Source organism: Cyclopterus lumpus, chromosome 15 (assembly GCF_009769545.1).
Source record: "Cyclopterus lumpus isolate fCycLum1 chromosome 15, fCycLum1.pri, whole genome shotgun sequence".
Lineage (NCBI taxonomy): Eukaryota > Metazoa > Chordata > Actinopteri > Perciformes > Cyclopteridae > Cyclopterus > Cyclopterus lumpus.
The window spans coordinates 4,982,378-5,007,322 of record NC_046980.1 but is presented as its reverse complement, the minus strand read 5'-3'; the positions used below and the strand labels follow the sequence as shown (position 1 = coordinate 5,007,322).

General features: G+C 43.0%; 29 non-coding genes across 29 annotated transcripts; all 29 read right to left on the bottom strand.

Moving 5' to 3' along the window:
• Nucleotides 1-89: 89 nt before the first annotated feature.
• On the bottom strand, nt 90-163 carry trnat-cgu. Its single transcript has one exon. It is a non-coding gene; the product is annotated as a tRNA-Thr (tRNA).
• A 352-nt stretch (nt 164-515) lies between these two features.
• trnat-ugu lies at nt 516-589 on the bottom strand. The gene has a single exon. It is a non-coding gene; the product is annotated as a tRNA-Thr (tRNA).
• Nucleotides 590-2,200: 1,611 nt separating this feature from the next.
• On the bottom strand, nt 2,201-2,274 carry trnat-ugu. The gene has a single exon. It is a non-coding gene; the product is annotated as a tRNA-Thr (tRNA).
• A 779-nt stretch (nt 2,275-3,053) lies between these two features.
• Nucleotides 3,054-3,127, bottom strand: trnat-cgu. Its single transcript has one exon. It is a non-coding gene; the product is annotated as a tRNA-Thr (tRNA).
• A 352-nt stretch (nt 3,128-3,479) lies between these two features.
• trnat-cgu lies at nt 3,480-3,553 on the bottom strand. The gene has a single exon. It is a non-coding gene; the product is annotated as a tRNA-Thr (tRNA).
• Nucleotides 3,554-4,187: 634 nt separating this feature from the next.
• On the bottom strand, nt 4,188-4,261 carry trnat-cgu. The gene has a single exon. It is a non-coding gene; the product is annotated as a tRNA-Thr (tRNA).
• Nucleotides 4,262-4,613: 352 nt separating this feature from the next.
• Nucleotides 4,614-4,687, bottom strand: trnat-ugu. The gene has a single exon. It is a non-coding gene; the product is annotated as a tRNA-Thr (tRNA).
• A 1,611-nt stretch (nt 4,688-6,298) lies between these two features.
• trnat-ugu lies at nt 6,299-6,372 on the bottom strand. Its single transcript has one exon. It is a non-coding gene; the product is annotated as a tRNA-Thr (tRNA).
• A 779-nt stretch (nt 6,373-7,151) lies between these two features.
• trnat-ugu lies at nt 7,152-7,225 on the bottom strand. Its single transcript has one exon. It is a non-coding gene; the product is annotated as a tRNA-Thr (tRNA).
• A 371-nt stretch (nt 7,226-7,596) lies between these two features.
• Nucleotides 7,597-7,670, bottom strand: trnat-ugu. The gene has a single exon. It is a non-coding gene; the product is annotated as a tRNA-Thr (tRNA).
• Nucleotides 7,671-7,759: 89 nt separating this feature from the next.
• trnat-ugu lies at nt 7,760-7,833 on the bottom strand. The gene has a single exon. It is a non-coding gene; the product is annotated as a tRNA-Thr (tRNA).
• A 189-nt stretch (nt 7,834-8,022) lies between these two features.
• trnat-cgu lies at nt 8,023-8,096 on the bottom strand. The gene has a single exon. It is a non-coding gene; the product is annotated as a tRNA-Thr (tRNA).
• Nucleotides 8,097-8,936: 840 nt separating this feature from the next.
• trnat-ugu lies at nt 8,937-9,010 on the bottom strand. The gene has a single exon. It is a non-coding gene; the product is annotated as a tRNA-Thr (tRNA).
• A 2,727-nt stretch (nt 9,011-11,737) lies between these two features.
• trnat-ugu lies at nt 11,738-11,811 on the bottom strand. Its single transcript has one exon. It is a non-coding gene; the product is annotated as a tRNA-Thr (tRNA).
• A 1,105-nt stretch (nt 11,812-12,916) lies between these two features.
• On the bottom strand, nt 12,917-12,990 carry trnat-ugu. Its single transcript has one exon. It is a non-coding gene; the product is annotated as a tRNA-Thr (tRNA).
• Nucleotides 12,991-13,769: 779 nt separating this feature from the next.
• Nucleotides 13,770-13,843, bottom strand: trnat-ugu. The gene has a single exon. It is a non-coding gene; the product is annotated as a tRNA-Thr (tRNA).
• Nucleotides 13,844-13,932: 89 nt separating this feature from the next.
• Nucleotides 13,933-14,006, bottom strand: trnat-ugu. Its single transcript has one exon. It is a non-coding gene; the product is annotated as a tRNA-Thr (tRNA).
• Nucleotides 14,007-14,620: 614 nt separating this feature from the next.
• Nucleotides 14,621-14,694, bottom strand: trnat-cgu. Its single transcript has one exon. It is a non-coding gene; the product is annotated as a tRNA-Thr (tRNA).
• An 89-nt stretch (nt 14,695-14,783) lies between these two features.
• On the bottom strand, nt 14,784-14,857 carry trnat-ugu. The gene has a single exon. It is a non-coding gene; the product is annotated as a tRNA-Thr (tRNA).
• A 189-nt stretch (nt 14,858-15,046) lies between these two features.
• On the bottom strand, nt 15,047-15,120 carry trnat-ugu. Its single transcript has one exon. It is a non-coding gene; the product is annotated as a tRNA-Thr (tRNA).
• A 960-nt stretch (nt 15,121-16,080) lies between these two features.
• Nucleotides 16,081-16,154, bottom strand: trnat-cgu. The gene has a single exon. It is a non-coding gene; the product is annotated as a tRNA-Thr (tRNA).
• Nucleotides 16,155-16,506: 352 nt separating this feature from the next.
• trnat-ugu lies at nt 16,507-16,580 on the bottom strand. Its single transcript has one exon. It is a non-coding gene; the product is annotated as a tRNA-Thr (tRNA).
• Nucleotides 16,581-17,540: 960 nt separating this feature from the next.
• Nucleotides 17,541-17,614, bottom strand: trnat-cgu. The gene has a single exon. It is a non-coding gene; the product is annotated as a tRNA-Thr (tRNA).
• Nucleotides 17,615-17,966: 352 nt separating this feature from the next.
• Nucleotides 17,967-18,040, bottom strand: trnat-ugu. Its single transcript has one exon. It is a non-coding gene; the product is annotated as a tRNA-Thr (tRNA).
• A 1,223-nt stretch (nt 18,041-19,263) lies between these two features.
• trnat-cgu lies at nt 19,264-19,337 on the bottom strand. The gene has a single exon. It is a non-coding gene; the product is annotated as a tRNA-Thr (tRNA).
• Nucleotides 19,338-19,789: 452 nt separating this feature from the next.
• trnat-ugu lies at nt 19,790-19,863 on the bottom strand. The gene has a single exon. It is a non-coding gene; the product is annotated as a tRNA-Thr (tRNA).
• A 1,223-nt stretch (nt 19,864-21,086) lies between these two features.
• trnat-cgu lies at nt 21,087-21,160 on the bottom strand. Its single transcript has one exon. It is a non-coding gene; the product is annotated as a tRNA-Thr (tRNA).
• A 352-nt stretch (nt 21,161-21,512) lies between these two features.
• trnat-ugu lies at nt 21,513-21,586 on the bottom strand. Its single transcript has one exon. It is a non-coding gene; the product is annotated as a tRNA-Thr (tRNA).
• A 1,756-nt stretch (nt 21,587-23,342) lies between these two features.
• On the bottom strand, nt 23,343-23,416 carry trnat-ugu. Its single transcript has one exon. It is a non-coding gene; the product is annotated as a tRNA-Thr (tRNA).
• Between the last annotated feature and the right edge of the window lie 1,529 nt (nt 23,417-24,945).

Genomic DNA, 24,945 nt, shown 5'->3' with positions numbered 1-24,945 from the left:
GGAGTTGAACCCAGGATCTCCTGTTTACTAAACAGGCACTTTTCCAAAACTGCGAATCCATAAAATTGAAATCTCCAACTTCCTGAGCAAGGCACTGCTGGGAGTTGAACCCAGGATCTCCTGTTTACGAAACAGGCACTTTGACCAACTAAGCCACAGTGCCTCTGTAAATTCCCATTTCACACTATTGTGAGCTCTGTTTTTTTCCAAAACTCCGAATACATAAAATTTAAATCTCCAACTTCCTGAGCAAGGCACTGCTGGGAGTTGAACCCAGGATCTCCTGTTTACGAAACAGGCACTTTGACCAACTAAGCCACAGCGCCGCTGTAAATGCCATGTTCACACTATTGCAAGCTCTGTTGTTTTCCAAAACTCCGAAACCATAAAATTGAAATCTCTAACTTCCTGAGCAAGGCACTGCTGGGAGTTGAACCCAGGATCTCCTGTTTACTAAACAGGCACTTTTCCAAAACTGCGAATCCATAAAATTGAAATCTCCAACTTCCTGAGCAAGGCACTGCTGGGAGTTGAACCCAGGATCTCCTGTTTACAAGACAGGCACTTTAACCAACTAAGCCACAGCGCCTCTGTAAATACCATGTTCACACTATTGTAAGCTCTGTTGTTTTCCAAACCTACGAAACCATAAAGTTTAAGTCTGCAACTTCCTGAGCAAGGCACTGCTGTGAGTTGAACCCAGGATCTCCTGTTTACGAAACAGGCGCTTTGACCAACTAAGCCACAGGGCCTCTGTAAATGCTCAATTCACACTAATGAGAGCTCTGTTCTTTTCTAAAACTCTGAATCCATAAAATTGAAATCTCCAAATTCCTGAGCAAGGCACTGCTGGGAGTTGAACCCAGGATCTCCTGTTTACTAAACAGGCGCTTTAACCAACCAAGCCACAGCACCACTGTAAATGGCATGTTCACACTATTGCAAGCTCTGTTGTTTTCCAAAACTCCGAAACCATAAAATTGAAATCTCTAACTTCCTGAGCAAGGCACTGCTGGGAGTTGAACCCAGGATCTCCTGTTTACTAAACAGGCACTTTTCCAAAACTGCGAATCCATAAAATTGAAAACTCCAACTTCCTGAGCAAGGCACTGCTGGGAGTTGAACCCAGGATCTCCTGTTTACGAAACAGGCACTTTGACCAACCAAGCCACAGTGCCTCTGTAAATGCATATTTCACACTATTGTGAGCTCTGTTTTTTTCCAAAACTACGAAACTATAAAATTCAAGTCCATAATTACATGAAAGAGGAACTGCTGGGAGTTGAACATGGGATCTCCTGTTTACGAAACAGGCACTTTGACCAACTAAGCCACAGTGCCTCTGTAAATGCCCATTTCACACTATTGTGAGCTCTGTTTTTTTCCAAAACTCTGAATCCATAAAATTGAAATCTCCAACTTCCTGAGCAAGGCACTGCTGGGAGTTAAACCCAGGATCTCCTGTTTACAAGACAGGCACTTTAACCAACTAAGCCACAGCGCCTCTGTAAATCCAAGGTTCAAACTATTGTAAGCTCTGTTGTTTTCCAAACCTACGAAACCATAAAGTTTAAGTCTGAAACTTCCTGAGCAATGCACTTTGACCAACTAAGCCACAGTGCCTCTGGAAATGCCTATTTCACACTATTGTAAGCTCTGTTCTTTTCCAAACCTACGAAACAATAAAGTTTAAGTCTCCAACTTCCTGAGGAAGGCACTGCTGGGAGTTGAACCCAGGATCTCCTGTTTACTAAACAGGCGCTTTAACCAACTAAGCCACAGCGCCTCTGTAAATCCAAGGTTCAAACTATTGTAAGCTCTGTTGTTTTCCAAACCTACGAAACCATAAAGTTTAAGTCTCTAACTTCCTGAGCAAGGCACTGCTGGGAGTTGAACCCAGGATCTCCTGTTTACTAAACAGGCGCTTTAACCAACTAAGCCACAGCGCCGCTGTAAATGCCATGTTCACACTATTGCAAGCTCTGTTGTTTTCCAAAACTCCGAAACCATAAAATTGAAATCTCTAACTTCCTGAGCAAGGCACTGCTGGAGTTGAACCCAGGATCTCCTGTTTACGAAACAGGCACTTTGACCAACTAAGCCACAGTGCCTCTGTAAATGCCCATTTCACACTATTGTGAGCTCTTTTTTTTTCCAAAACTCTGAATCCATAAAATTGAAATCTCCAACTTCCTGAGCAAGGCACTGCTGGGAATTGAATCCAGGATCTCCTGTTTACAAGACAGGCACTTTAACCAACTAAGCCACAGCGCCTCTGGAAATGCCTATTTCACACTATTGTAAGCTCTGTTCTTTTCCAAACCTACGAAACAATAAAGTTTAAGTCTCCAACTTCCTGAGGAAGGCACTGCTGGGAGTTGAACCCAGGATCTCCTGTTTACTAAACAGGCACTTTAAGCAACTAAGCCACAGCGCCGCTGTAAATGCCATGTTCACACTATTGCAAGCTCTGTTGTTTTCCAAATCTCCGAAACCAAAAAATTGAAATCTCTAACTTCCTGAGCAAGGCACTGCTGGGAGTTGAACCCAGGATCTCCTGTTTACTAAACAGGCACTTTTCCAAAACTGCGAATCCATAAAATTGAAATCTCCAACTTCCTGAGCAAGGGACTGCTGGAGTTGAACCCAGGATCTCCTGTTTACCAACTAAGCCACAGTGCCTCTGTAAATGCCCATTTCACACTATTGTGAGCTCTGTTTTTTTCCAAAACTCTGAATCCATAAAATTGAAATCTCCAACTTCCTGAGCAAGGCACTGCTGGGAGTTGAACCCAGAATCTCCTGTTAACAAGACAGGCACTTTAACCAACTAAGCCACAGCACCTCTGTAAATCCAAGGTTCAAACTATTGTAAGCTCTGTTGTTTTACAAACCTACGAAACCATAAAGTTTAAGTCCGCAACTTCCTGAGCAATGCACTTTGACCAACTAAGCCACAGTGCCTCTGGAAATGCCTATTTCACACTATTGTAAGCTCTGTTCTTTTCCAAACCTACGAAACAATAAAGTTTAAGTCTCCAACTTCCTGAGGAAGGCACTGCTGGGAGTTGAACCCAGGATCTCCTGTTTACGAAACAGGCACTTTGACCAACTAAGCCACAGTGCCTCTGTAAATGCCCATTTCACACTATTGTGAGCTCTGTTTTTTTCCAAAACTCCGAATACATAAAATTGAAATCTCCAAATTCCTGAGCAAGGCACTGCAGGGAGTTGAACCCAGGATCTCGTGTTTACTAAACAGGCCCTTTTACCAACCAAGCCACAGCGCCGCTGTAAATGCACTGTTCACACTATTGCAAGCTCTGTTGTTTTCCAAAACTCCGAAACCATAAAATTGAAATCTCTAACGTCCTGAGCAAGGCACTGCTGGGAGTTGAACCCAGGATCTCCTGTTTACTAAACAGGCACTTTTCCAAAACTGCGAATCCATAAAATTGAAATCTCCAACTTCCTGAGCAAGGCACTGCTGGGAGTTGAACCCAGGATCTCCTGTTTACGAAACAGGCACTTTGACCAACTAAGCCACAGTGCCTCTGTAAATGCCCATTTCACACTATTGTGAGCTCTGTTTTTTTCCAAAACTCTGAATCCATAAAATTGAAATCTCCAACTTCCTGAGCAAGGCACTGCTGGGAGTTAAACCCAGGATCTCCTGTTTACAAGACAGGCACTTTAACCAACTAAGCCACAGCGCCTCTGTAAATCCAAGGTTCAAACTATTGTAAGCTCTGTTGTTTTCCAAACCTACGAAACCATAAAGTTTAAGTCTGCAACTTCCTGAGCAATGCACTTTGACCAACTAAGCCACAGTGCCTCTGGAAAAGCCTATTTCACAATATTGTAAGCTCTGTTCTTTTCCAAACCTACGAAACAATAAAGTTTAAGTCTCCAACTTCCTGAGGAAGGCACTGCTGGGAGTTGAACCCAGGATCTCCTGTTTACTAAACAGGCGCTTTAAGCAACTAAGCCACAGCGCCGCTGTAAATGCCATGTTCACACTATTGCAAGCTCTGTTGTTTTCCAAAACTCCGAAACCATAAAATTGAAATCTCTAACTTCCTGAGCAAGGCACTGCTGGGAGTTGAACCCAGGATCTCCTGTTTACTAAACAGGCACTTTTCCAAAACTGCGAATCCATAAAATTGAAATCTCCAACTTCCTGAGCAAGGCACTGCTGGGAGTTGAACCCAGGATCTCCTGTTTACGAAACAGGCACTTTGACCAACTAAGCCACAGTGCCTCTGTAAATTCCCATTTCACACTATTGTGAGCTCTGTTTTTTTCCAAAACTCCGAATACATAAAATTGAAATCTCCAACTTCCTGAGCAAGGCACTGCTGGGAGTTGAACCCAGGATCTCCTGTTTACGAAACAGGCACTTTGACCAACTAAGCCACAGCGCCGCTGTAAATGCCATGTTCACACTATTGCAAGCTCTGTTGTTTTCCAAAACTCCGAAACCATAAAATTGAAATCTCTAACTTCCTGAGCAAGGCACTGCTGGGAGTTGAACCCAGGATCTCCTGTTTACTAAACAGGCACTTTTCCAAAACTGCGAATCCATAAAATTGAAATCTCCAACTTCCTGAGCAAGGCACTGCTGGGAGTTGAACCCAGGATCTCCTGTTTACAAGACAGGCACTTTAACCAACTAAGCCACAGCGCCTCTGTAAATACCATGTTCACACTATTGTAAGCTCTGTTGTTTTCCAAACCTACGAAACCATAAAGTTTAAGTCTGCAACTTCCTGAGCAAGGCACTGCTGTGAGTTGAACCCAGGATCTCCTGTTTACGAAACAGGCGCTTTGACCAACTAAGCCACAGGGCCTCTGTAAATGCTCAATTCACACTAATGAGAGCTCTGTTCTTTTCTAAAACTCTGAATCCATAAAATTGAAATCTCCAAATTCCTGAGCAAGGCACTGCTAGGAGTTGAACCCAGGATCTCCTGTTTACTAAACAGGCGCTTTAACCAACCAAGCCACAGCACCACTGTAAATGGCATGTTCACACTATTGCAAGCTCTGTTGTTTTCCAAAACTCCGAAACCATAAAATTGAAATCTCTAACTTCCTGAGCAAGGCACTGCTGGGAGTTGAACCCAGGATCTCCTGTTTACTAAACAGGCACTTTTCCAAAACTGCGAATCCATAAAATTGAAAACTCCAACTTCCTGAGCAAGGGACTGCTGGGAGTTGAACCCAGGATCTCCTGTTTACGAAACAGGCACTTTGACCAACCAAGCCACAGTGCCTCTGTAAATGCATATTTCACACTATTGTGAGCTCTGTTTTTTTCCAAAACTACGAAACTATAAAATTCAAGTCCATAATTACATGAAAGAGGAACTGCTGGGAGTTGAACATGGGATCTCCTGTTTACGAAACAGGCACTTTGACCAACTAAGCCACAGTGCCTCTGTAAATGCCCATTTCACACTATTGTGAGCTCTGTTTTTTTCCAAAACTCTGAATCCATAAAATTGAAATCTCCAACTTCCTGAGCAAGGCACTGCTGGGAGTTAAACCCAGGATCTCCTGTTTACAAGACAGGCACTTTAACCAACTAAGCCACAGCGCCTCTGTAAATCCAAGGTTCAAACTATTGTAAGCTCTGTTGTTTTCCAAACCTACGAAACCATAAAGTTTAAGTCTGAAACTTCCTGAGCAATGCACTTTGACCAACTAAGCCACAGTGCCTCTGGAAATGCCTATTTCACACTATTGTAAGCTCTGTTCTTTTCCAAACCTACGAAACAATAAAGTTTAAGTCTCCAACTTCCTGAGGAAGGCACTGCTGGGAGTTGAACCCAGGATCTCCTGTTTACTAAACAGGCGCTTTAACCAACTAAGCCACAGCGCCTCTGTAAATCCAAGGTTCAAACTATTGTAAGCTCTGTTGTTTTCCAAACCTACGAAACCATAAAGTTTAAGTCTCTAACTTCCTGAGCAAGGCACTGCTGGGAGTTGAACCCAGGATCTCCTGTTTACTAAACAGGCGCTTTAACCAACTAAGCCACAGCGCCGCTGTAAATGCCATGTTCACACTATTGCAAGCTCTGTTGTTTTCCAAAACTCCGAAACCATAAAATTGAAATCTCTAACTTCCTGAGCAAGGCACTGCTGGAGTTGAACCCAGGATCTCCTGTTTACGAAACAGGCACTTTGACCAACTAAGCCACAGTGCCTCTGTAAATGCCCATTTCACACTATTGTGAGCTCTTTTTTTTTCCAAAACTCTGAATCCATAAAATTGAAATCTCCAACTTCCTGAGCAAGGCACTGCTGGGAATTGAATCCAGGATCTCCTGTTTACAAGACAGGCACTTTAACCAACTAAGCCACAGCGCCTCTGGAAATGCCTATTTCACACTATTGTAAGCTCTGTTCTTTTCCAAACCTACGAAACAATAAAGTTTAAGTCTCCAACTTCCTGAGGAAGGCACTGCTGGGAGTTGAACCCAGGATCTCCTGTTTACTAAACAGGCACTTTAAGCAACTAAGCCACAGCGCCGCTGTAAATGCCATGTTCACACTATTGCAAGCTCTGTTGTTTTCCAAATCTCCGAAACCAAAAAATTGAAATCTCTAACTTCCTGAGCAAGGCACTGCTGGGAGTTGAACCCAGGATCTCCTGTTTACTAAACAGGCACTTTTCCAAAACTGCGAATCCATAAAATTGAAATCTCCAACTTCCTGAGCAAGGGACTGCTGGAGTTGAACCCAGGATCTCCTGTTTACCAACTAAGCCACAGTGCCTCTGTAAATGCCCATTTCACACTATTGTGAGCTCTGTTTTTTTCCAAAACTCTGAATCCATAAAATTGAAATCTCCAACTTCCTGAGCAAGGCACTGCTGGGAGTTGAACCCAGAATCTCCTGTTAACAAGACAGGCACTTTAACCAACTAAGCCACAGCACCTCTGTAAATCCAAGGTTCAAACTATTGTAAGCTCTGTTGTTTTACAAACCTACGAAACCATAAAGTTTAAGTCCGCAACTTCCTGAGCAATGCACTTTGACCAACTAAGCCACAGTGCCTCTGGAAATGCCTATTTCACACTATTGTAAGCTCTGTTCTTTTCCAAACCTACGAAACAATAAAGTTTAAGTCTCCAACTTCCTGAGGAAGGCACTGCTGGGAGTTGAACCCAGGATCTCCTGTTTACAAGACAGGCACTTTGACCAACTAAGCCACAGTGCCTCTGTAAATGCCCATTTCACACTATTGTGAGCTCTGTTTTTTTCCAAAACTCTGAATCCATAAAATTGAAATCTCCAACTTCCTGAGCAAGGCACTGCTGGGAGTTGAACCCAGAATCTCCTGTTAACAAGACAGGCACTTTAACCAACTAAGCCACAGCACCTCTGTAAATCCAAGGTTCAAACTATTGTAAGCTCTGTTGTTTTACAAACCTACGAAACCATAAAGTTTAAGTCCGCAACTTCCTGAGCAATGCACTTTGACCAACTAAGCCACAGTGCCTCTGGAAATGCCTATTTCACACTATTGTAAGCTCTGTTCTTTTCCAAACCTACGAAACAATAAAGTTTAAGTCTCCAACTTCCTGAGGAAGGCACTGCTGGGAGTTGAACCCAGGATCTCCTGTTTACAAGACAGGCACTTTGACCAACTAAGCCACAGTGCCTCTGTAAATGCCCATTTCACACTATTGTGAGCTCTGTTTTTTTCCAAAACTCTGAATCCATAAAATTGAAATCTCCAACTTCCTGAGAAAGGCACTGCTGGGAGTTGAACCCAGGATCTCCTGTTTACAAGACAGGCACTTTGACCAACTAAGCCACAGTGCCTCTGGAAATGCCTATTTCACACTATTGTAAGCTCTGTTCTTTTCCAAACCTACGAAACAATAAAGTTTAAGTCTCCAACTTCCTGAGGAAGGCACTGCTGGGAGTTGAACCCAGGATCTCCTGTTTACTAAACAGGCACTTTTCCAAAACTGCGAATCCATAAAATTGAAATCTCCAACTTCCTGAGCAAGGCACTGCTGGGAGTTGAACCCAGGATCTCCTGTTTACGAAACAGGCACTTTGACCAACTAAGCCACAGTGCCTCTGTAAATGCCCATTTCACACTATTGTGAGCTCTGTTTTTTTCCAAAACTCCGAATACATAAAATTGAAATCTCCAAATTCCTGAGCAAGGCACTGCAGGGAGTTGAACCCAGGATCTCGTGTTTACTAAACAGGCCCTTTTACCAACCAAGCCACAGCGCCGCTGTAAATGCACTGTTCACACTATTGCAAGCTCTGTTGTTTTCCAAAACTCCGAAACCATAAAATTGAAATCTCTAACGTCCTGAGCAAGGCACTGCTGGGAGTTGAACCCAGGATCTCCTGTTTACTAAACAGGCACTTTTCCAAAACTGCGAATCCATAAAATTGAAATCTCCAACTTCCTGAGCAAGGCACTGCTGGGAGTTGAACCCAGGATCTCCTGTTTACGAAACAGGCACTTTGACCAACCAAGCCACAGTGCCTCTGTAAATGCCCATTTCACACTATTGTGAGCTCTGTTTTTTTCCAAAACTCTGAATCCATAAAATTGAAATCTCCAACTTCCTGAGCAAAGCACTGCTGGGAGTTAAACCCAGGATCTCCTGTTTACAAGACAGGCACTTTAACCAACTAAGCCACAGCGCCGCTGTAAATGCCATGTTCACACTATTGCAAGCTCTGTTGTTTTCCAAAACTCCGAAACCATAAAATTGAAATCTCTAACTTCCTGAGCAAGGCACTGCTGGAGTTGAACCCAGGATCTCCTGTTTACGAAACAGGCACTTTGACCAACTAAGCCACAGTGCCTCTGTAAATGCCCATTTCACACTATTGTGAGCTCTTTTTTTTTCCAAAACTCTGAATCCATAAAATTGAAATCTCCAACTTCCTGAGCAAGGCACTGCTGGGAATTGAATCCAGGATCTCCTGTTTACAAGACAGGCACTTTAACCAACTAAGCCACAGCGCCTCTGGAAATGCCTATTTCACACTATTGTAAGCTCTGTTCTTTTCCAAACCTACGAAACAATAAAGTTTAAGTCTCCAACTTCCTGAGGAAGGCACTGCTGGGAGTTGAACCCAGGATCTCCTGTTTACTAAACAGGCACTTTAAGCAACTAAGCCACAGCGCCGCTGTAAATGCCATGTTCACACTATTGCAAGCTCTGTTGTTTTCCAAATCTCCGAAACCAAAAAATTGAAATCTCTAACTTCCTGAGCAAGGCACTGCTGGGAGTTGAACCCAGGATCTCCTGTTTACTAAACAGGCACTTTTCCAAAACTGCGAATCCATAAAATTGAAATCTCCAACTTCCTGAGCAAGGGACTGCTGGAGTTGAACCCAGGATCTCCTGTTTACCAACTAAGCCACAGTGCCTCTGTAAATGCCCATTTCACACTATTGTGAGCTCTGTTTTTTTCCAAAACTCTGAATCCATAAAATTGAAATCTCCAACTTCCTGAGCAAGGCACTGCTGGGAGTTGAACCCAGAATCTCCTGTTAACAAGACAGGCACTTTAACCAACTAAGCCACAGCACCTCTGTAAATCCAAGGTTCAAACTATTGTAAGCTCTGTTGTTTTACAAACCTACGAAACCATAAAGTTTAAGTCCGCAACTTCCTGAGCAATGCACTTTGACCAACTAAGCCACAGTGCCTCTGGAAATGCCTATTTCACACTATTGTAAGCTCTGTTCTTTTCCAAACCTACGAAACAATAAAGTTTAAGTCTCCAACTTCCTGAGCAAGGCACTGCAGGGAGTTGAACCCAGGATCTCGTGTTTACTAAACAGGCCCTTTTACCAACCAAGCCACAGCGCCGCTGTAAATGCACTGTTCACACTATTGCAAGCTCTGTTGTTTTCCAAAACTCCGAAACCATAAAATTGAAATCTCTAACGTCCTGAGCAAGGCACTGCTGGGAGTTGAACCCAGGATCTCCTGTTTACTAAACAGGCACTTTTCCAAAACTGCGAATCCATAAAATTGAAATCTCCAACTTCCTGAGCAAGGCACTGCTGGGAGTTGAACCCAGGATCTCCTGTTTACGAAACAGGCACTTTGACCAACCAAGCCACAGTGCCTCTGTAAATGCCCATTTCACACTATTGTGAGCTCTGTTTTTTTCCAAAACTCTGAATCCATAAAATTGAAATCTCCAACTTCCTGAGCAAGGCACTGCTGGGAGTTAAACCCAGGATCTCCTGTTTACAAGACAGGCACTTTAACCAACTAAGCCACAGCGCCTCTGTAAATCCAAGGTTCAAACTATTGTAAGCTCTGTTGTTTTCCAAACCTACGAAACAATAAAGTTTAAGTCTCCAACTTCCTGAGGAAGGCACTGCTGGGAGTTGAACCCAGGATCTCCTGTTTACTAAACAGGCGCTTTAACCAACTAAGCCACAGCGCCTCTGTAAATCCAAGGTTCAAACTATTGTAAGCTCTGTTGTTTTCCAAACCTACGAAACCATAAAGTTTAAGTCTCTAACTTCCTGAGCAAGGCACTGCTGGGAGTTGAACCCAGGATCTCCTGTTTACTAAACAGGCACTTTTCCAAAACTGCGAATCCATAAAATTGAAAACTCCAACTTCCTGAGCAAGGCACTGCTGGGAGTTGAACCCAGGATCTCCTGTTTACGAAACAGGCACTTTGACCAACCAAGCCACAGTGCCTCTGTAAATGCATATTTCACACTATTGTGAGCTCTGTTTTTTTCCAAAACTACGAAACTATAAAATTCAAGTCCATAATTACATGAAAGAGGAACTGCTGGGAGTTGAACCCAGGATCTCCTGTTTACGAAACAGGCACTTTGACCAACTAAGCCACAGTGCCTCTGTAAATGCCCATTTCACACTATTGTGAGCTCTGTTTTTTTCCAAAACTCTGAATCCATAAAATTGAAATCTCCAACTTCCTGAGCAAGGCACTGCTGGGAGTTAAACCCAGGATCTCCTGTTTACAAGACAGGCACTTTAACCAACTAAGCCACAGCGCCTCTGTAAATCCAAGGTTCAAACTATTGTAAGCTCTGTTGTTTTCCAAACCTACGAAACCATAAAGTTTAAGTCTGAAACTTCCTGAGCAATGCACTTTGACCAACTAAGCCACAGTGCCTCTGGAAATGCCTATTTCACACTATTGTAAGCTCTGTTCTTTTCCAAACCTACGAAACAATAAAGTTTAAGTCTCCAACTTCCTGAGGAAGGCACTGCTGGGAGTTGAACCCAGGATCTCCTGTTTACTAAACAGGCGCTTTAACCAACTAAGCCACAGCGCCTCTGTAAATCCAAGGTTCAAACTATTGTAAGCTCTGTTGTTTTCCAAACCTACGAAACCATAAAGTTTAAGTCTCTAACTTCCTGAGCAAGGCACTGCTGGGAGTTGAACCCAGGATCTCCTGTTTACTAAACAGGCGCTTTAACCAACTAAGCCACAGCGCCGCTGTAAATGCCATGTTCACACTATTGCAAGCTCTGTTGTTTTCCAAAACTCCGAAACAATAAAATTGAAATCTCTAACTTCCTGAGCAAGGCACTGCTGGAGTTGAACCCAGGATCTCCTGTTTACGAAACAGGCACTTTGACCAACTAAGCCACAGTGCCTCTGTAAATGCCCATTTCACACTATTGTGAGCTCTTTTTTTTTCCAAAACTCTGAATCCATAAAATTGAAATCTCCAACTTCCTGAGCAAGGCACTGCTGGGAATTGAATCCAGGATCTCCTGTTTACAAGACAGGCACTTTAACCAACTAAGCCACAGCGCCTCTGGAAATGCCTATTTCACACTATTGTAAGCTCTGTTCTTTTCCAAACCTACGAAACAATAAAGTTTAAGTCTCCAACTTCCTGAGGAAGGCACTGCTGGGAGTTGAACCCAGGATCTCCTGTTTACTAAACAGGCACTTTAAGCAACTAAGCCACAGCGCCGCTGTAAATGCCATGTTCACACTATTGCAAGCTCTGTTGTTTTCCAAATCTCCGAAACCAAAAAATTGAAATCTCTAACTTCCTGAGCAAGGCACTGCTGGGAGTTGAACCCAGGATCTCCTGTTTACTAAACAGGCACTTTTCCAAAACTGCGAATCCATAAAATTGAAATCTCCAACTTCCTGAGCAAGGGACTGCTGGAGTTGAACCCAGGATCTCCTGTTTACCAACTAAGCCACAGTGCCTCTGTAAATGCCCATTTCACACTATTGTGAGCTCTGTTTTTTTCCAAAACTCTGAATCCATAAAATTGAAATCTCCAACTTCCTGAGCAAGGCACTGCTGGGAGTTGAACCCAGGATCTCCTGTTAACAAGACAGGCACTTTAACCAACTAAGCCACAGCACCTCTGTAAATCCAAGGTTCAAACTATTGTAAGCTCTGTTGTTTTACAAACCTACGAAACCATAAAGTTTAAGTCCGCAACTTCCTGAGCAATGCACTTTGACCAACTAAGCCACAGTGCCTCTGGAAATGCCTATTTCACACTATTGTAAGCTCTGTTCTTTTCCAAACCTACGAAACAATAAAGTTTAAGTCTCCAACTTCCTGAGGAAGGCACTGCTGAGAGTTGAACCCAGGATCTCCTGTTTACGAAACAGGCACTTTGACCAACTAAGCCACAGCGCCGCTGTAAATGCCCATTTCACACTATTGCAAGCTCTGTTGTTTTCCAAAACTCCGAAACCATAAAATTGAAATCTCTAACTTCCTGAGCAAGGCACTGCTGGGAGTTGAACCCAGGATCTCCTGTTTACGAAACAGGCACTTTGAGCAACTAAGCCACAGTGCCTCTGTAAATGCCCATTTCACACTATTGTGAGCTCTGTTTTTTTCCAAAACTCTGAATCCATAAAATTGAAATCTCCAACTTCCTGAGAAAGGCACTGCTGGGAGTTGAACCCAGGATCTCCTGTTTACAAGACAGGCACTTTGACCAACTAAGCCACAGTGCCTCTGGAAATGCCTATTTCACACTATTGTAAGCTCTGTTCTTTTCCAAACCTACGAAACAATAAAGTTTAAGTCTCCAACTTCCTGAGGAAGGCACTGCTGGGAGTTGAACCCAGGATCTCCTGTTTACTAAACAGGCACTTTAAGCAACTAAGCCACAGCGCCGCTGTAAATGCCATGTTCACACTATTGCAAGCTCTGTTGTTTTCCAAATCTCCGAAACCAAAAAATTGAAATCTCTAACTTCCTGAGCAAGGCACTGCTGGGAGTTGAACCCAGGATCTCCTGTTTACTAAACAGGCACTTTTCCAAAACTGCGAATCCATAAAATTGAAATCTCCAACTTCCTGAGCAAGGGACTGCTGGAGTTGAACCCAGGATCTCCTGTTTACCAACTAAGCCACAGTGCCTCTGTAAATGCCCATTTCACACTATTGTGAGCTCTGTTTTTTTCCAAAACTCTGAATCCATAAAATTGAAATCTCCAACTTCCTGAGCAAGGCACTGCTGGGAGTTGAACCCAGGATCTCCTGTTAACAAGACAGGCACTTTAACCAACTAAGCCACAGCACCTCTGTAAATCCAAGGTTCAAACTATTGTAAGCTCTGTTGTTTTACAAACCTACGAAACCATAAAGTTTAAGTCCGCAACTTCCTGAGCAATGCACTTTGACCAACTAAGCCACAGTGCCTCTGGAAATGCCTATTTCACACTATTGTAAGCTCTGTTCTTTTCCAAACCTACGAAACAATAAAGTTTAAGTCTCCAACTTCCTGAGGAAGGCACTGCTGGGAGTTGAACCCAGGATCTCCTGTTTACAAGACAGGCACTTTGACCAACTAAGCCACAGTGCCTCTGTAAATGCCCATTTCACACTATTGTGAGCTCTGTTTTTTTCCAAAACTCTGAATCCATAAAATTGAAATCTCCAACTTCCTGAGAAAGGCACTGCTGGGAGTTGAACCCAGGATCTCCTGTTTACAAGACAGGCACTTTGACCAACTAAGCCACAGTGCCTCTGGAAATGCCTATTTCACACTATTGTAAGCTCTGTTCTTTTCCAAACCTACGAAACAATAAAGTTTAAGTCTCCAACTTCCTGAGGAAGGCACTGCTGGGAGTTGAACCCAGGATCTCCTGTTTACTAAACAGGCACTTTTCCAAAACTGCGAATCCATAAAATTGAAATCTCCAACTTCCTGAGCAAGGCACTGCTGGGAGTTGAACCCAGGATCTCCTGTTTACGAAACAGACACTTTGACCAACTAAGCCACAGTGCCTCTGTAAATGCCCATTTCACACTATTGTGAGCTCAGTTTTTTCCAAAACTCCGAATACATAAAATTGAAATCTCCAACTTCCTGAGCAAGGCACTGCAGGGAGTTGAACCCAGGATCTCGTGTTTACTAAACAGGCCCTTTTACCAACCAAGCCACAGCGCCGCTGTAAATGCACTGTTCACACTATTGCAAGCTCTGTTGTTTTCCAAAACTCCGAAACCATAAAATTGAAATCTCTAACGTCCTGAGCAAGGCACTGCTGGGAGTTGAACCCAGGATCTCCTGTTTACTAAACAGGCACTTTTCCAAAACTGCGAATCCATAAAATTGAAATCTCCAACTTCCTGAGCAAGGCACTGCTGGGAGTTGAACCCAGGATCTCCTGTTTACGAAACAGGCACTTTGACCAACTAAGCCACAGTGCCTCTGTAAATTCCCATTTCACACTATTGTGAGCTCTGTTTTTTTCCAAAACTCCGAATACATAAAATAGAAATCTCCAACTTCCTGAGCAAGGCACTGCTGGGAGTTGAACCCAGGATCTCCTGTTTACAAAACAGGCACTTTGACCAACTAAGCCACAGCGCCGCTGTAAATGCCATGTTCACACTATTGCAAGCTCTGTTGTTTTCCAAAACTCCGAAACCATAAAATTGAAATCTCTAACTTCCTGAGCAAGGCACTGCTGGGAGTTGAACCCAGGATCTCCTGTTTACTAAACAGGCACTTTTCCAAAACTGCGAATCCATAAAATTGAAATCTCCAACTTCCTGAGCAAGGCACTGCTGGGAGTTGAACCCAGGATCTACTGTTTACAAGACAGGCACTTTAACCAACTAAGCCACAGCGCCTCTGTAAATACCATGTTCACACTATTGTAAGCTCTGTTGTTTTCCAAACCTACGAAACCATAAAGTTTAAGTCTGCAACTTCCTGAGCAAGGCACTGCTGTGAGTTGAACCCAGGATCTCCTGTTTACGAAACAGGCGCTTTGACCAACTAAGCCACAGGGCCTCTGTAAATGCTCAATTCACACTAATGAGAGCTCTGTTCTTTTCTAAAACTCTGAATCCATAAAATTGAAATCTCCAACTTCCTGAGCAAGGCACTGCTGGGAGTTGAACCCAGGATCTCCTGTTTACGAAACAGGCACTTTGACCAACCAAGCCACAGTGCCTCTGTAAATGCACATTTCACACTATTGTGAGCTCTGTTTTTTTCCAAAACTACGAAACCATAAAATTCAAGTCCATAATTACATGAAAGAGGCACTGCTGGGAGTTGAACATGGGATCTCCTGTTTACGAAACAGGCACTTTGACCAACTAAGCCACAGTGCCTCTGTAAATGCCCATTTCACACTATTGTGAGCTCTGTTTTTTTCCAAAACTCTGAATCCATAAAATTGAAATCTCCAACTTCCTGAGCAAGGCACTGCTGGGAGTTAAACCCAGGATCTCCTGTTTACAAGACAGGCACTTTAACCAACTAAGCCACAGCGCCTCTGTAAATCCAAGGTTCAAACTATTGTAAGCTCTGTTGTTTTCCAAACCTACGAAACCATAAAGTTTAAGTCTGAAACTTCCTGAGCAATGCACTTTGACCAACTAAGCCACAGTGCCTCTGGAAATGCCTATTTCACACTATTGTAAGCTCTGTTCTTTTCCAAACCTACGAAACAATAAAGTTTAAGTCTCCAACTTCCTGAGGAAGGCACTGCTGGGAGTTGAACCCAGGATCTCCTGTTTACTAAACAGGCACTTTTCCAAAACTGCGAATCCATAAAATTGAAATCTCCAACTTCCTGAGCAAGGCACTGCTGGGAGTTGAACCCAGGATCTCCTGTTTACGAAACAGGCACTTTGACCAACTAAGCCACAGTGCCTCTGTAAATGCCCATTTCACACTATTGTGAGCTCTGTTTTTTTCCAAAACTCCGAATACATAAAATTGAAATCTCCAACTTCCTGAGCAAGGCACTGCTGGGAGTTGAACCCAGGATCTCCTGTTTACGAAACAGGCACTTTGACCAACTAAGCCACAGCGCCGCTGTAAATGCCATGTTCACACTATTGCAAGCTCTGTTGTTTTCCAATACTCCGAAACCATAAAATTGAAATCTCTAACTTCCTGAGCAAGGCACTGCTGGGAGTTGAACCCAGGATCTCCTGTTTACTAAACAGGCACTTTTCCAAAACTGCGAATCCATAAAATTGAAATCTCCAACTTCCTGAGCAAGGCACTGCTGGGAGTTGAACCCAGGATCTACTGTTTACAAGACAGGCACTTTAACCAACTAAGCCACAGCGCCTCTGTAAATACCATGTTCACACTATTGTAAGCTCTGTTGTTTTCCAAACCTACGAAACCATAAAGTTTAAGTCTGCAACTTCCTGAGCAAGGCACTGCTGTGAGTTGAACCCAGGATCTCCTGTTTACGAAACAGGCGCTTTGACCAACTAAGCCACAGGGCCTCTGTAAATGCTCAATTCACACTAATGAGAGCTCTGTTCTTTTCTAAAACTCTGAATCCATAAAATTGAAATCTCCAACTTCCTGAGCAAGGCACTGCTGGGAGTTGAACCCAGGATCTCCTGTTTACGAAACAGGCACTTTGACCAACCAAGCCACAGTGCCTCTGTAAATGCACATTTCACACTATTGTGAGCTCTGTTTTTTTCCAAAACTACGAAACCATAAAATTCAAGTCCATAATTACATGAAAGAGGCACTGCTGGGAGTTGAACATGGGATCTCCTGTTTACGAAACAGGCACTTTGACCAACTAAGCCACAGTGCCTCTGTAAATGCCCATTTTACACTATTGTGAGCTCTGTTTTTTTCCAAAACTCTGAATCCATAAAATTGAAATCTCCAACTTCCTGAGCAAGGCACTGCTGGGAGTTAAACCCAGGATCTCCTGTTTACAAGACAGGCACTTTAACCAACTAAGCCACAGCGCCTCTGTAAATCCAAGGTTCAAACTATTGTAAGCTCTGTTGTTTTCCAAACCTACGAAACCATAAAGTTTAAGTCTGAAACTTCCTGAGCAATGCACTTTGACCAACTAAGCCACAGTGCCTCTGGAAATGCCTATTTCACACTATTGTAAGCTCTGTTCTTTTCCAAACCTACGAAACAATAAAGTTTAAGTCTCCAACTTCCTGAGGAAGGCACTGCTGGGAGTTGAACCCAGGATCTCCTGTTTACTAAACAGGCACTTTTCCAAAACTGCGAATCCATAAAATTGAAATCTCCAACTTCCTGAGCAAGGCACTGCTGGGAGTTGAACCCAGGATCTCCTGTTTACGAAACAGGCACTTTGACCAACTAAGCCACAGTGCCTCTGTAAATTCCCATTTCACACTATTGTGAGCTCTGTTTTTTTCCAAAACTCCGAATACATAAAATTGAAATCTCCAACTTCCTGAGCAAGGCACTGCTGGGAGTTGAACCCAGGATCTCCTGTTTACGAAACAGGCACTTTGACCAACTAAGCCACAGCGCCGCTGTAAATGCCATGTTCACACTATTGCAAGCTCTGTTGTTTTCCAATACTCCGAAACCATAAAATTGAAATCTCTAACTTCCTGAGCAAGGCACTGCTGGGAGTTGAACCCAGGATCTCCTGTTTACTAAACAGGCACTTTTCCAAAACTGCGAATCCATAAAATTGAAATCTCCAACTTCCTGAGCAAGGCACTGCTGGGAGTTGAACCCAGGATCTACTGTTTACAAGACAGGCACTTTAACCAACTAAGCCACAGCGCCTCTGTAAATACCATGTTCACACTATTGTAAGCTCTGTTGTTTTCCAAACCTACGAAACCATAAAGTTTAAGTCTGCAACTTCCTGAGCAAGGCACTGCTGTGAGTTGAACCCAGGATCTCCTGTTTACGAAACAGGCGCTTTGACCAACTAAGCCACAGGGCCTCTGTAAATGCTCAATTCACACTAATGAGAGCTCTGTTCTTTTCTAAAACTCTGAATCCATAAAATTGAAATCTCCAACTTCCTGAGCAAGGCACTGCTGGGAGTTGAACCCAGGATCTCCTGTTTACTAAACAGGCGCTTTAACCAACCAAGCCACAGCACCGCTGTAAATGGCATGTTCACACTATTGCAAGCTCTGTTGTTTTCCAAAACTCCGAAATCATAAAATTGAAATCTCTAACTTCCTGAGCAAGGCACTGCTGGGAGTTGAACCCAGGATCTCCTGTTTACTAAACAGGCACTTTTCCAAAACTGCGAATCCATAAAATTGAAAACTCCAACTTCCTGAGCAAGGCACTGCTGGGAGTTGAACCCAGGATCTCCTGTTTACTAAACAGGCACTTTGACCAACCAAGCCACAGTGCCTCTGTAAATGCACATTTCACACTATTGTGAGCTCTGTTTTTTTCCAAAACTACGAAACCATAAAATTCAAGTCCATAATTACATGAAAGAGGCACTGCTGGGAGTTGAACATGGGATCTCCTGTTTACGAAACAGGCACTTTGACCAACTAAGCCACAGTGCCTCTGTAAATGCCCATTTCACACTATTGTGAGCTCTGTTTTTTTCCAAAACTCTGAATCCATAAAATTGAAATCTCCAACTTCCTGAGCAAGGCACTGCTGGGAGTTAAACCCAGGATCTCCTGTTTACAAGACAGGCACTTTAACCAACTAAGCCACAGCGCCTCTGTAAATCCAAGGTTCAAACTATTGTAAGCTCTGTTGTTTTCCAAACCTACGAAACCATAAAGTTTAAGTCTGAAACTTCCTGAGCAATGCACTTTGACCAACTAAGCCACAGTGCCTCTGGAAATGCCTATTTCACACTATTGTAAGCTCTGTTCTTTTCCAAACCTACGAAACAATAAAGTTTAAGTCTCCAACTTCCTGAGGAAGGCACTGCTGGGAGTTGAACCCAGGATCTCCTGTTTACTAAACAGGCACTTTTCCAAAACTGCGAATCCATAAAATTGAAATCTCCAACTTCCTGAGCAAGGCACTGCTGGGAGTTGAACCCAGGATCTCCTGTTTACGAAACAGGCACTTTGACCAACTAAGCCACAGTGCCTCTGTAAATTCCCATTTCACACTATTGTGAGCTCTGTTTTTTTCCAAAACTCCGAATACATAAAATTGAAATCTCCAACTTCCTGAGCAAGGCACTGCTGGGAGTTGAACCCAGGATCTCCTGTTTACGAAACAGGCACTTTTCCAAAACTGCGAATCCATAAAATTGAAATCTCCAACTTCCTGAGCAAGGCACTGCTGGGAGTTGAACCCAGGATCTCCTGTTTACGAAACAGGCACTTTGACCAACTAAGCCACAGCGCCGCTGTAAATGCCATGTTCACACTATTGCAAGCTCTGTTGTTTTCCAATACTCCGAAACCATAAAATTGAAATCTCTAACTTCCTGAGCAAGGCACTGCTGGGAGTTGAACCCAGGATCTCCTGTTTACTAAACAGGCACTTTTCCAAAACTGCGAATCCATAAAATTGAAATCTCCAACTTCCTGAGCAAGGCACTGCTGGGAGTTGAACCCAGGATCTACTGTTTACAAGACAGGCACTTTAACCAACTAAGCCACAGCGCCTCTGTAAATACCATGTTCACACTATTGTAAGCTCTGTTGTTTTCCAAACCTACGAAACCATAAAGTTTAAGTCTGCAACTTCCTGAGCAAGGCACTGCTGTGAGTTGAACCCAGGATCTCCTGTTTACGAAACAGGCGCTTTGACCAACTAAGCCACAGGGCCTCTGTAAATGCTCAATTCACACTAATGAGAGCTCTGTTCTTTTCTAAAACTCTGAATCCATAAAATTGAAATCTCCAACTTCCTGAGCAAGGCACTGCTGGGAGTTGAACCCAGGATCTCCTGTTTACTAAACAGGCGCTTTAACCAACCAAGCCACAGCACCGCTGTAAATGGCATGTTCACACTATTGCAAGCTCTGTTGTTTTCCAAAACTCCGAAATCATAAAATTGAAATCTCTAACTTCCTGAGCAAGGCACTGCTGGGAGTTGAACCCAGGATCTCCTGTTTACTAAACAGGCACTTTTCCAAAACTGCGAATCCATAAAATTGAAAACTCCAACTTCCTGAGCAAGGCACTGCTGGGAGTTGAACCCAGGATCTCCTGTTTACTAAACAGGCACTTTGACCAACCAAGCCACAGTGCCTCTGTAAATGCACATTTCACACTATTGTGAGCTCTGTTTTTTTCCAAAACTACGAAACCATAAAATTCAAGTCCATAATTACATGAAAGAGGCACTGCTGGGAGTTGAACATGGGATCTCCTGTTTACGAAACAGGCACTTTGACCAACTAAGCCACAGTGCCTCTGTAAATGCCCATTTCACACTATTGTGAGCTCTGTTTTTTTCCAAAACTCTGAATCCATAAAATTGAAATCTCCAACTTCCTGAGCAAGGCACTGCTGGGAGTTAAACCCAGGATCTCCTGTTTACAAGACAGGCACTTTAACCAACTAAGCCACAGCGCCTCTGTAAATCCAAGGTTCAAACTATTGTAAGCTCTGTTGTTTTCCAAACCTACGAAACCATAAAGTTTAAGTCTGAAACTTCCTGAGCAATGCACTTTGACCAACTAAGCCACAGTGCCTCTGGAAATGCCTATTTCACACTATTGTAAGCTCTGTTCTTTTCCAAACCTACGAAACAATAAAGTTTAAGTCTCCAACTTCCTGAGGAAGGCACTGCTGGGAGTTGAACCCAGGATCTCCTGTTTACTAAACAGGCACTTTTCCAAAACTGCGAATCCATAAAATTGAAATCTCCAACTTCCTGAGCAAGGCACTGCTGGGAGTTGAACCCAGGATCTCCTGTTTACGAAACAGGCACTTTGACCAACTAAGCCACAGTGCCTCTGTAAATTCCCATTTCACACTATTGTGAGCTCTGTTTTTTTCCAAAACTCCGAATACATAAAATTGAAATCTCCAACTTCCTGAGCAAGGCACTGCTGGGAGTTGAACCCAGGATCTCCTGTTTACGAAACAGGCACTTTGACCAACTAAGCCACAGCGCCGCTGTAAATGCTATGTTCACACTATTGCAAGCTCTGTTGTTTTCCAAAACTCCGAAACCATAAAATTGAAATCTCTAACTTCCTGAGCAAGGCACTGCTGGGAGTTGAACCCAGGATCTCCTGTTTACTAAACAGGCACTTTTCCAAAACTGCGAATCCATAAAATTGAAATCTCCAACTTCCTGAGCAAGGCACTGCTGGGAGTTGAACCCAGGATCTCCTGTTTACAAGACAGGCACTTTAACCAACTAAGCCACAGCGCCTCTGTAAATACCATGTTCACACTATTGTAAGCTCTGTTGTTTTCCAAACCTACGAAACCATAAAGTTTAAGTCTGCAACTTCCTGAGCAAGGCACTGCTGTGAGTTGAACCCAGGATCTCCTGTTTACGAAACAGGCGCTTTGACCAACTAAGCCACAGGGCCTCTGTAAATGCTCAATTCACACTAATGAGAGCTCTGTTCTTTTCTAAAACTCTGAATCCATAAAATTGAAATCTCCAACTTCCTGAGCAAGGCACTGCTGGGAGTTGAACCCAGGATCTCCTGTTTACTAAACAGGCGCTTTAACCAACCAAGCCACAGCACCGCTGTAAATGGCATGTTCACACTATTGCAAGCTCTGTTGTTTTCCAAAACTACGAAACCATAACATTCAAGTCTATAATCACATGAAAGAGGCACTGCTGGGATTTGAACCTAGGACCTCCTGTTTACGAAACAGGCACTTTGACCAACTAAGCCACAGGGCCTCTGTAAATGCACAATTCACACTATTGAGAGCTCTGTTCTTTTCCAAAACTCCGAATCCATAAAATTGAAATCTCCAACTTCCTGAGCAAGGCACTGCTGGGAGTTGAACCCAGGATCTCCTGTTTACTAAACAGGCGCTTTAACCAACTAAGCCACAGCACCGATGTTAATGCCATGTTCACACTATTGCAAGCTCTGTTCTTTTCCAAAACTCCGAATCCATAAAATTGAAATCTCCAACTTCCTGAGCAAGGCACTGCTGGGAGTTGAACCCAGGATCTCCTGTTTACTAAACAGGCACTTTAACCAACTAAGCCACAGCGCCACTGTTAATACCATGTTCACACTATTGCAAGCTCTGTTGTTTTCCAAAACTACGAAACCATAAAATTCAAGTCTATAATCACATGAAAGAGGCACTGCTGGGAGTTGAACCGAGGATCTCCTGTTTACGAAACAGGCACTTTGACCAATTAAGCCACAGTGCCTCTGTAAATGCCCATTTCACACTATTGAGAGCTCTGTTTTTTTCCAAAACTCTGAATCCATAAAATTGAAATCTCCAACTTCCTGAGCAAGGCACTGCTGGGAGTTGAACCCAGGATCTCCTGTTTACTAAACAGGCACTTTTCCAAAACTGCGAATCCATAAAATTGAAATCTCCAACTTCCTGAGCAAGGCACTGCTGGGAGTTGAACCCAGGATCTCCTGTTTACTAAACAGGCACTTTAACCAACTAAGCCACAGCGCCACTGTTAATACCATGTTCACACTATTGCAAGCTCTGTTGTTTTCCAAAACTACGAAACCATAAAATTCAAGTCTATAATCACATGAAAGAGGCACTGCTGGGAGTTGAACCGAGGATCTCCTGTTTACGAAACAGGCACTTTGACCAATTAAGCCACAGTGCCTCTGTAAATGCCCATTTCACACTATTGAGAGCTCTGTTTTTTTCCAAAACTCTGAATCCATAAAATTGAAATCTCCAACTTCCTGAGCAAGGCACTGCTGGGAGTTGAACCCAGGATCTCCTGTTTACTAAACAGGCACTTTTCCAAAACTGCGAATCCATAAAATTGAAATCTCCAACTTCCTGAGCAAGGCACTGCTGGGAGTTGAACCCAGGATCTCCTGTTTACTAAACAGGCACTTTAACCAACTAAGCCACAGCACCGATGTTAATGCTATGTTCACACTATTGCAAGCTCTGTTCTTTTCCAAAACTCCGAATCCATAAAATTGAAATCTCCAACTTCCTGAGCAAGGCACTGCTGGGAGTTGAACCCAGGATCTCCTGTTTACAAGACAGGCACTTTAACCAACTAAGCCACAGCGCCTCTGTAAAGCCCATGTTCACACTATTGTAAGCTCTGTTGTTTTCCAAACCTACGAAACCATAAAGTCTGCAACTTCCTGAGCAATGCACTTTGACTAACTAAGCCACAGTTTCTCTGGAAATGCCCATTTCACACTATTGTGAGCTCTGTTCTTTTCCAAAACTCCGAATCCATAAAATTGAAAACTCCAACTTCCTGAGCAAGGCACTGCTGGGAGTTGAATCCAGGATCTCCTGTTTACAAGACAGGCACTTTAACCAACTAAGCCACAGCGCCTATGTAAATCCAATGTTCACACTATTGTAAGCTCTGTTGTTTTCCAAAACTACGAAACCATAAAATTCAAGTCTATAATCACATGAAAGAGGCACTGCTGGGAGTTGAACCCAGGATCTCTTGTTTACGAAACAGGCACTTTGACCAACTAAGCCACAGCGCCTCTGTAAATGCACATTTCACACTGTTGAGAGCTCTGTTCTTTTCCAAAACTCAGAATCCATAAAATTGAAATCTCCAACTTCCTGAGCAAGGCACTGCTGGGAGTTGAACCCAGGATCTCGTGTTTACGAAACAGGCACTTTGACCAACTAAGCCATAACATGAGAGGCCCTGCTAGGATTTGTAGAACATCTTAAAAAGGTATAATTTCCCCATAGCCCTAATCTGCAGATATTCTAAATCCATTTCTTCTGTGTATCTTAAACCAAAATTAAACAGAAAATTTAAAGTCAACTCAACCTGACAATCATGCACAAGAAAGTAGTATTTTAATTAGACAAAAAAAAGCAGCTTTACAGCAAATGTTTGTGTTTGTGTTTCAAGTGCTCAATTTATTTAACTTGCAACACATATATTCATCAAATATTTAAAACCTGTTCACAAATGTAGTAAAAGCAGCTGACTCTCCGACAACCAGGAGAGTCTTTATGTTACTTCAGCTTCAATTCTTCCTTCATACTGTGGCATTAATGTTTCACTTAACAGCTCATTGACTTTAAAAACATTCTTAATAATGTTAAACATTGACACCAACAATTACCAATGCTGACGTTGACTCGCTCCACATGCTGTGACAATCTGTGACGTTCTGCATGCACACATTGACCCTCTAAAAAACACACAAAAACGGTATAAAATACTCAGATTAAAAACTGTACACCAGCACACAAACACATCAAAACAGTCCGAGTGAGTGTGTGCCAGTCAGACAGACGGATCAAGGAGTGGCATAAGGCACAATACAGGGAAGTATGAAAAAGCCTCCCCACACAAACTTGTGTCAAAGCAAATTTAAATTAATCTGAAAAACACATATTTCTTAAACTAAAAAGTCTTCCACCCTCAAAATGACTCATTCAGTGTACCTGAGGCTCCGGTCACACTGTAAAAACATCAGATCTGATGCTGCACAGGATGTGCTTATACTCCCATCATAAAAGTGAACCAGGCAGTTTAATTTATTTATTTATTTTCACCTTTAACAGAGCATCATTCAACGTACTTTGAGCAAACAAAGAAAGGATCTGAAA